Source organism: Octopus bimaculoides, chromosome 11 (assembly GCF_046866305.1).
Source record: "Octopus bimaculoides isolate indiv1 chromosome 11, ASM4686630v1, whole genome shotgun sequence".
Lineage (NCBI taxonomy): Eukaryota > Metazoa > Mollusca > Cephalopoda > Octopoda > Octopodidae > Octopus > Octopus bimaculoides.
Window position 1 is genome coordinate 36,662,022 of NC_142938.1, and position 9,455 is coordinate 36,671,476.

General features: G+C 39.0%; 1 long non-coding RNA gene across 2 annotated transcripts in view; it reads right to left on the reverse strand.

The window, feature by feature from the left end:
* LOC149133255 (uncharacterized) overlaps positions 1-8,719 on the reverse strand; it is a 23,059-nt gene extending 14,340 nt beyond the window's left edge. Inside the window, exons 1-2 of one of the 2 annotated variants that reach the window (XR_016243640.1) lie at positions 8,331-8,719; positions 1,591-1,752 (exon numbers count right to left, since the gene is read on the reverse strand). This is a non-coding gene — a long non-coding RNA (uncharacterized LOC149133255). Of the gene's footprint in view, positions 1-1,590; positions 1,753-7,586; positions 8,252-8,330 lie in introns of those variants that run through there. The other variant, XR_016243641.1, reaches the window with a different exon arrangement.
* Between the last annotated feature and the right edge of the window lie 736 nt (positions 8,720-9,455).

A 9,455-nucleotide genomic window follows, 5' to 3' on the forward strand; every position in this document is an offset into this window, starting at 1 on the left:
GGAGTACTCAGTCATTTGCGCGTTAATTTTACGAGCAGACTGTTCTGTTGATCAGATAAACAGGAACCTCATCGTCGTAACCGACGGAGTGCCATTTAGAAAAAAAAAAAAGAGTGAAAGAAGGCAATGTCCCATATCATAATGCAAAAATGTCATGTGTTTAGTATAAGTAGTGAAAATTAAGACGAAATAATTGCTATTCCATCGTGTATTCGCCCTCGACTCACGTTCAGTTTGATAACAACAGCTTGCGCATCGGTGTTTATCTAGGGGGCTTGGCCTCCAGATCTGTGAGACGCACAAATGCCGCTGTTAGGACCGTATTAACACCCATAGTAATCCTAACGACGAAAAAGATCTTGTTGCCCCTATATAGGATTTTCTTTCATCTTCTTCCAACTACTTGAAGGTTTATCTTGCTCCAGTCCACTCAGCAGGCCAAAATGAGTTGTAGCTGTAATTCAAAGGGGCCAGCCTTGTCATATTCTGTGTGAGGTTGAATCTCCATGAGGACTATGTTAATGGTATGCATATCTGCGGAGTACTCAGCCACTTGCGAGTTTATTTTATCCTCGTGTTGTAATGAAAAGTGAAAGTGACATGTATCAACTTTTCTTTCGATCTATGTATGTACTGTCTCTCTCACTTCCTCTGTCCCGCTTTTAATTTAACAATGTGTGTATGTATCTATGAATGAACTTTTCTTTCGATCTATGTATCTCCAAATCTTGCGATGTGATAAACATTTAAAAACACAAAACGAACGCCGTCATCACTCATTGTCTCTCTCACTGTCTATCTTTCTCTCTTTCTTTCTCACTATTTCTTTCTCTCTCACTTCCTCTCTGTCCTCCTCTCTCCCGCTTTGCCACTCACTATTTCCTATGAAGTGTGACACACCACAGGTGCGTACAAGAACAAGTTAGCGAATTTTTATTATTATATATATATATATATATATATATATATATATATATATATATATATATATATATATATATACGTACATATACATACACACACATACACACACATACATACATGCATACATACATACATACATACATACATACATTCATATAAATCATCATATGTACATAATAAACTTATGGAGGCGAAAGTACGGATCATTTGTTGGACCATCATTTTATCGAAGTAGTATTGGGTGATTTGCGGCTGATTTTGCTTCTACGCCTTCCTTCTCTCGCTAAAACACAGTTTGGGCGCATACATGCTTATTGTAGCATGAAGTATCTAACTCCAACTCCATTATTTAAGAGATACACATGTTTACATTCACACACACACACACACACACACACGCACACACACGCACGCACACACACACACACACACACACACACACACACACAGAGATTTATATGCATGTATGTTTGTGTGCAAACACAAAGAAAGAGAGAGAGAGAGAGAGAGAGAGAGAAAGAAAGAGAAAGAAAGAGAGAGAAAGAAAGAGAGAGAAAGAAAGAGAGAAAGAAAGAAAGATAGATAGATAGATAGAGAGAGAGAGAGATGAAAGTTATCTAAATTGTTAATATATTTCAGGAATGAACTGCATTCATCAAAACTTACCCATTTCTTCTGGCGTGACTGTCGATGACGAATCTGTTGCTGTTGAACTAAGTTCTACGGAATCTATAGAAGTGTCATCATCAAATGTTTTCGGGCGGCAAATACACGGATTCATGCGTTGTAGAATTCTTCGGATCCCTGCGCCAAACTGGGCGGGGTAACCTGGACAGTCGATACGTTCGGACATTTAGGAAAAAATTAGAGAAAAACAAAGATTAGTAAATAAGTTAACGCAAACAATGTATTTGATAACAAATTACAAGAAGTTTCCTTCCAAACACTAGCAAATATCGCAAGTGAATAGTTTCACAAGTTGGTAACGTTAATCTCAATTTGCAATTATAACATCATAATTTTATGAAACAGTCTCGTTTAACGTTTTAACTTTAAATATCGTTTTATCATCTGCCGAACAAAGGGCACTTGTAATAGCCAAAATCACATGTAATAGCCAAAACGGCATTTCGCAGTTTTAATTTTGTATTATTTTTCTTCTACATCCATAATTTCTCTCTTCTCCCGATATAAGCACAAAACACAACGCTTGACAGATGCACAATGTAAGATAGCACCTCTGATGCAAGCCCGACGAAATGCCACTCTAATCTCGAAAGCCACAAATATTTCGTAACTTTTCACACGGAACTTTTGCGTATATTGATGTTAAAAGAGAGTTGATACATACATATATAAATACATAATAAATACATACACACATTCACACACACACATACACACACATACATAAACACACACACGTATATAATATGTTTGTGTGTGTGTATAAGCATGTATGTTGTTATATTGTTATATAAGTATATGCATTATGATATATAATATATGATATATATACATATATACATATATGTATATATGTATATATGTGTATACACACACACACACACACACACACACACACACACACACACACATATATATATATATATATATATATTTATACATACATACACACACACATATATGCATATATATATATATATATATATATATATATATATATATATATATATATATGAGCGGATGGGGACCGCAGTTGACAAATTGCTGCGTAAAGAACAAGCCGGATTTAGGAAGAACTGCTCATGTGTGGATCAAATCGCCACTCTTCGCATTATCTTAGAGCAAAGCGCAGAGTGGAATGCACCGCTTTATATTAACTTTATTGATTTCGAAAAAGCATTTGATAGTGTAGATAGGAAAGGCTTATGGAAAAGTATGCAGCACTACGGGATACCAGACAAATATATATCTATAATATGAGCGCCTTACCAAGGAATGTCATGCCAAGTCTTGCATGGAAACGGAGCTACGGATAAATTCGAAGTAAAACCAGGAGTTCGACAGGACTGTATACTTTCTCCCTTTTTATTTCTACTAATTATAGATTGGATTATAAAGGAAACTACGATTGAAAGCCAAACAGGCATTAAATGGACGGATGCAGAAGTTCTAGAAGATCTCGACTTTGCAGATGATATAGCTACTTTCACAAACATATAGCCAAATACGAAATAAAACGTCAAAATCAGAAGCAATAGCTGCCAAACTAGGATTGAAAGTCAACCGCGACAAATCAAAGATTATGCGCATTAACGAAGAAAACAGCGAACGTATTAAACTAGAAACCGGTGAACTAGAGGATGTAGCCGAGTTTACGTATTTAGGTAGTAAGATAACGTTCTCAGGCGGCACAGACGAAGATATTAAGACGGTCAGATATTAAGACCGCTTTTCACTTGTTAAAAAAACTATGGAGCGCAAGTGTAATTTCAATAAAGAACAAAATAAGAATTTTTAACACTAACGTAAAAGCGGTGTTATTGTATGGAGCCTCTAAACTCTCTACATCCCTGGCAACATGCCTAAAAAACATCAAATCCCAAAATAAGCTGCCGTAAGCAAATGAAGTTTATAAGATAATTTATTTCTTTGTCATCTGTCTTTCTTATACACGCACACACACACACACACACACACACACACACACACACACACACACATGTGTCCATCTTCCATGCATGCATTGGTAGGACGGTTGACAAGAGCCGGCCAGGTAGAAAATCTACTCAAGGCTACTGTGTCTGTTTTGGCTGGGGTTTTATGGCTGGATGCCCTTCCTAACGCCAACCAGTCCGCAGAGTGAACTTAGTGCTTTTTACGTGGAATTAGCACAGACGAAGTTAATTTTGGCAAGATTTTTACAGCTGGATGCCCTTCCAGACGCCAACCACGTTACAATGTGGGCTCGATGCTTTTAAAGTGGCACCAGCACTGGCAGGGTAACCAAGTAACTCACAAGACATGGAATTATGAGAGGGGCAGAGCATTTGTATCAGAGGATGAAAGTGTGACAAAAAGACAGAGAGACAGAAGCAGATGTCTTGTCACAACAGAGGGAGCATTAAACTGGGTGGTCCAGTATCAAGTGATGAAAAGTTAGAGTGTAATAGAGAAATAGAGGGGCAGAAATAGGTGTCTTGCTATAGAGGAGGTACATAGTTACTCAGTGAGAGAGAGAGAGAGAGAGAGAGAGAGAGAGAGAGAGAGAGAGAGAGAGAGAGAGAGAGAGAGAGAGAGGGAGAGAGAGAGAGAGAAGAGAGAGAGAGAAAGGGAGAGAGATAGAGAAGAGAGAGAGAGAAAGGGAGAGAGAGAGAGAGAGAGAGAGAGAGAGAGAGAGAGAGAGAGAGAGAAAGAGAGGAGATGGAGAGTGAGAGATGTACAGAAAAAGTCCAGAAACAAGTGTGCTGATGTAAAGGTGATACTTAGTTACCTAATCATAGGAAAAACAAGAGAAGGAGATAGATAGATAGATAGATAGATAGATAGAGAGAGAGAGAGAGAGAGTGAGAGAGATAAAGAGAGAGAGAGAGAGAGAATATGAAACAGCAAAAGTGTAAGAGAGAGAGAGTAGAAGAGAGATGGTGTAGTGCTAGTGCAAGTAGCAAGAATATGAGCGTAGAACCTGGTTAGAAAAATAGGGAGTGGGTGTGGATGGTCGGGGTGTGGGGAGCAGCGATACTGTGAGCACGACATTGAAGGCAAAAGAGGGATTGGAAAACAAACATAATGTATGAGGAGAAAATGTGAGGAAGAGAAAGATGCAGTTTAGAAGAGGAGATGTAGTTTGATTTCTTTGGGTAGAGTGGGTGAAAAATGTGTTGTTACATGTGGGTTGGACACAACTCTTCTAGCACTCAGTTTCGTGGAAGGGTCTTTCCTAGGACCTCATGTCGCCAAACATCTCGGTCTACTGTCATTTCCTCTGTGAGCACCAACATCCTAAGATCAGTCCTCACCACTTTATCTCATGTCTTCCTGGGTCTCCCTCTTCCGCAGGTACCATCCGCTTCTGTATACAGCTGTCTTCACTCATACGCATCACGTGTCCAAACCAACGCAGTCTTCTCCTGCATACCACATTTAATCCCTCTTATGCCTAACTTTTTTTCTCAACACAGTTGTGCTTTGTCGGTCATGCACACTGATGTTGAAAATCTAATGGGACATACTACCTTCATTCCTCTCCAGCCTACGCATGTCCTCCACAGTCAGAGCCTCTGTCTCACTGTCATGTAACATAGCTGTTCTCACACAAGCGTCATACAACGTGCCTTTCACTCTGAGAGAGAGAGAGAGAGAGTGAGAGATAGATAGATAGATAGATAGAGAGAGAGAGAGAGAGAGATAGAGAGAGATAGAGAGAGAGAGTCCTTTTGCTACCAACAGTGGTAGTAGTTCTCTGAACTTCCTCCACCCTACTCTTATTCTAGAAACAATACTTTCAGTGCATCCACCACCGTTACTAATTTGGTCACCTGACTAGCAGCCTCAAAAGAGCCTCCTGGGAATTTGAGAGAGTTTAAGTCCCTCGTGCTCCTAGTACTTACTGTTCCTGCACATCTGCCACACACGAAAGCAACCTTATCTGATAATCTTCCCACGATTCCACTACATCTCTTATGCGTCCATACGTTACACTTAGTGCAGCGAATGGAATTACATTCCACTCCTTTCCTACGTATTGAACAGGGCCATTTGCCAGCCGAAATGAGAGTTTTGTCTCATTTCTCGCTAACTATAGATGCAAGCTGAGCCATAGAATCTTTGCTCTCGAAATAGGCTTCAAGATACATCAAGGAAAGACTTGTAAAAAGAGGACTGAATAGTGTGGATCATCTGATCGGAAAACACGTGGCAAATCATCCCCGGACACAAGCCGCAGTGGATCGATAAATGCTAAAGCAAAGACCTCTTCCAAACAGGAAACTGCAGGTTATGAGACTGATGCATGTGCTCGCAAGAAACCTAGGGCTCTGTGGCCAGCTGCTACTGAAAAAGTAAGATATAAAGTATTCGAGAACAAGGTATGTAAATCTCTATATAAAATGACAGGATCTACAGTGGAAAAAACTCGGGAAGTTAGCAAGCTGAATATACGATACAGGAATGGAATTATTTAGGGTAAAAATATACGAGACTCGATTGGCAAAAGGAAAGAGTGGACTAAGCCGGAAGAACAGGAAAGTGAAGCAGTTGAGGATAGAAAAGAACAGTTTAAGAAAGCGATGGAAAAATGTGCCGAGGAAGAAGAAAAACTTTGCCTCACGCAGCTGTACGAGGATTTAAAAAGAAATGCCGGTTCGTGCAACGAAATAGCTATCGATATGAATGGAGGCAAGAAAGCAAAAGGACTCGCGAACAGTTTCCGAAGAACCCGTACGGGGTTACGAAGAAGCTGTTTACTGAATCAAAGAGTGGCACTTTATCGTGCCAAGGAGAACTGAAAGCTCATATCCTAGAAACTTACAGCGATCCAAATCGTAACCAGCCACTGCCACCTATAAATGGACTACAGCATCTCTTAGGAATTTCGAATTTCATATTGGAAACAACAGGGAGAAAAAGGTGAATGAATTTGTGAGAAAAGTCAGAGCAAAGAGTACCCCAGGAGGTGATAGTTTTTCATATAAATGTATAAGTATTGCAATCATCTACGAAAAAAATTCTCTTTGTTGTGCTCCGACAGCTTTGGTGTGAAGAAACTTTAGTAGAGGATCGGTATAAGGTAGAAGGCATATACTTGCTAAAAGAAGCCAATGGAGAGACTATAAAACTGTTAGCTTGATATCCTTATTGAATGTGGATGGCAAGATCTTTATCGACAGAATAATGGATATGTTGATGAATCTATTCAAAAGGCTGGAATCTTTGGAATCCCTGGATGCGTTGAGCATTGCTTTTCAATTTGGAAAGCTACCCAGGATGCCACACGAATTGCTGATGAAAGCCATGGACCACTTCCACATTCCGGAAAAAGTAACAAAATTGATGTGGATATATTATGACAATTTCAAGATGAGGTTTATACCTGGAAATTTAACAACAGATTGGCACTGCTTGGAGACTGGAATTACTACTGGCTGCACAATATCTGTCACGTGGTTTATCCAAGTCATGGAGAACATTTTGAAAGCGGCAGACTTTTCGGAACAAATGACCCATGTACAATCACCTAAGAAGGCTTTCATGGATGACGTGACATTTCTGTCGATGGACAAGCAAATTATGCAGAGTGCCCTCTTGAAGCTAGACGAACTGATAAAGTGGTCAAGGATACGATTCAGAACAAAAAAGTCGCGTAGTCTGAGATTTATAAGGGGAGTACAAAAAGAAGTAAAGTTTAAAATACCAGGAGAAAGCATTCCAACAGTAAAAGAACTTAAAAGCTTGGGGCGTGTATATGCAAGAACATTGTCAGATAGGAATCGCGGGATGCAGATTATGAAACAAGCCGAGGATGGACTAACAGAAATTGCTGGCTCAAAGCTACAAAGGAAGTATTAGAATATGGTACTTACAGTATGGCTTATATTCGTGCCTTTCATGACCACTTTTAATATACGAGGACCCACTGTCACGAGTTCAAATCATTGAGTAAAAGTGCAATGTGTTCATTAGAAAGTGGCTAGACCTACCTCGGATATTGAACAGCTCAGCTCTCTATCGTAAAAGATGATCGTTGCAGTTAACACTGGCGTCAATAGTGGAAATTTATAAAGTAAGGAAGATACGAACGGTGATGCTGCTGAGAGAGTCGAAGGATATAGAAATCAAGCGTAATCCACCAGATGTAAAAACAGCCAAGAAGTGGAAAGCAGAAGTAGAGAATGATGATATCTTGTCTTCACTTTTACATCGAGATATAGTGGATGCAACACAAATTCATCGGAAATAACTTGGATTTGGTGCAGCTCGATTCAAACCGTTTTCAAGTATGATGCGGAGCGAACGCAGATTTGTTGTTAGCAACAACGTCAAAGCAAGGGAAACAAAGAGAAGAGAGCTTCATTTGATTCAATGCTCTCAACAAGGATTGATGACGAAATAGGAACACGTTGTTGAGAGAAAAATATGTTGAAATGAAATATAGAAGTGGTCCATATCACATCTAAGTTTTCTGATTCGTTTATCCTACGATGTCTTGCCATCGCCAACAAACCTAGTTAGAGGAACATATCAGAGAATGATAAATGTAAATGCGGAAGAGTCGGAACACTGAAATATATTCTTTTCAACCGTTCACTGGTATTGAATAGATATACATGGAGACACAATCTGGTTCTTAAGGTCATCTTCAATGCTATAAAGAACCAAATTGCTTTCATCAACATTGACAAAAAAAAAAAAACTCAGAAGAAAACAACCAGAGATTTCATTACCTTCGTGCACTCAGAGCAGCAGATCCGTTTGAAGAAGAAGCTTCCTGTGAGCGATGTAATCTGAACGGCTCTTTGGAGGTAGCTGCAGATTTACCAGGATGTTAAGGATTCTTTCCCATTTCAGTTACGAAGAAATCGGATTTTATATGCTGTGAAAGAAAGAAAGTAGCAAATCTAGTCGAGTTAACGGTTCCTCATGAAGATAACATGGACGCCGCTCGGGCTGGAACGATTGACCGTTATGAAAACCTCCTCGAGGAATGTGAAGGCGCAGGCTGAAAAGTCACTGCATTTGGTTAAAAAGAGACGATGAGTAATGGCTAGAAGAATATTGAGCAAAACCTAATAACCGTTTGATCTAGCAAACGGGGCCTCATTTCACTGAGTGGGTACCAGCGCGCAATGATGCCGTCGAGTGGAAGACAGACAGATAGATAGGGATAGATAGATAGATAGATAGAGAGAGAGAGAGAGAGAGAAAGAGAGAAAGAGAGAGAAAGAGAGAGAGATAGAGAAACAGAGAGAGAGAGAAATAGAGAGAAATAGAGAGAGAGAGAGGGAGAGTGAGAAAGAAGGAGAGAGAGAGAAAGAGAGAGAGAGAGAGAGAGAGAGAGAGAGAGAAAGAGAGGGAGAGAGAGATATGATATATATATTCTTTAACATTTTTCAGATATATCTGTTCGAAAATCTTTAGTTTGTTACAGAATAAACAAGCTAAGATGGATATCAGTTTTAATTATTTTATTCAGGATATTTTCCATAAATATTCCAAAATTGAAATTTGTTTTTACCATTGTTGTTACCCCACATATTTGTTTTATTCAGTTAAGAATTGGTGGTTGTCTCTTCTCTATAATCGACACCAAATACCACAATTTTTATGGTTTTCTTCCACATAGTATATTGTTGCTTTCTCAGAATCGGTAGAGTATCTGAGGAATATTTTGTGCAAAATAGTTATAACATTTTATATTCACCATTCAAATCTCATCTCCGACAAGCGACTTCAAATATCTGGAAACGAATATAAAAACTATATCGAACCTTATGTATATAGAAAACATATCGATCAAGAGATCACACAAAATCGAATATGATAAGTATTTATTTTATATTTCAGAATTC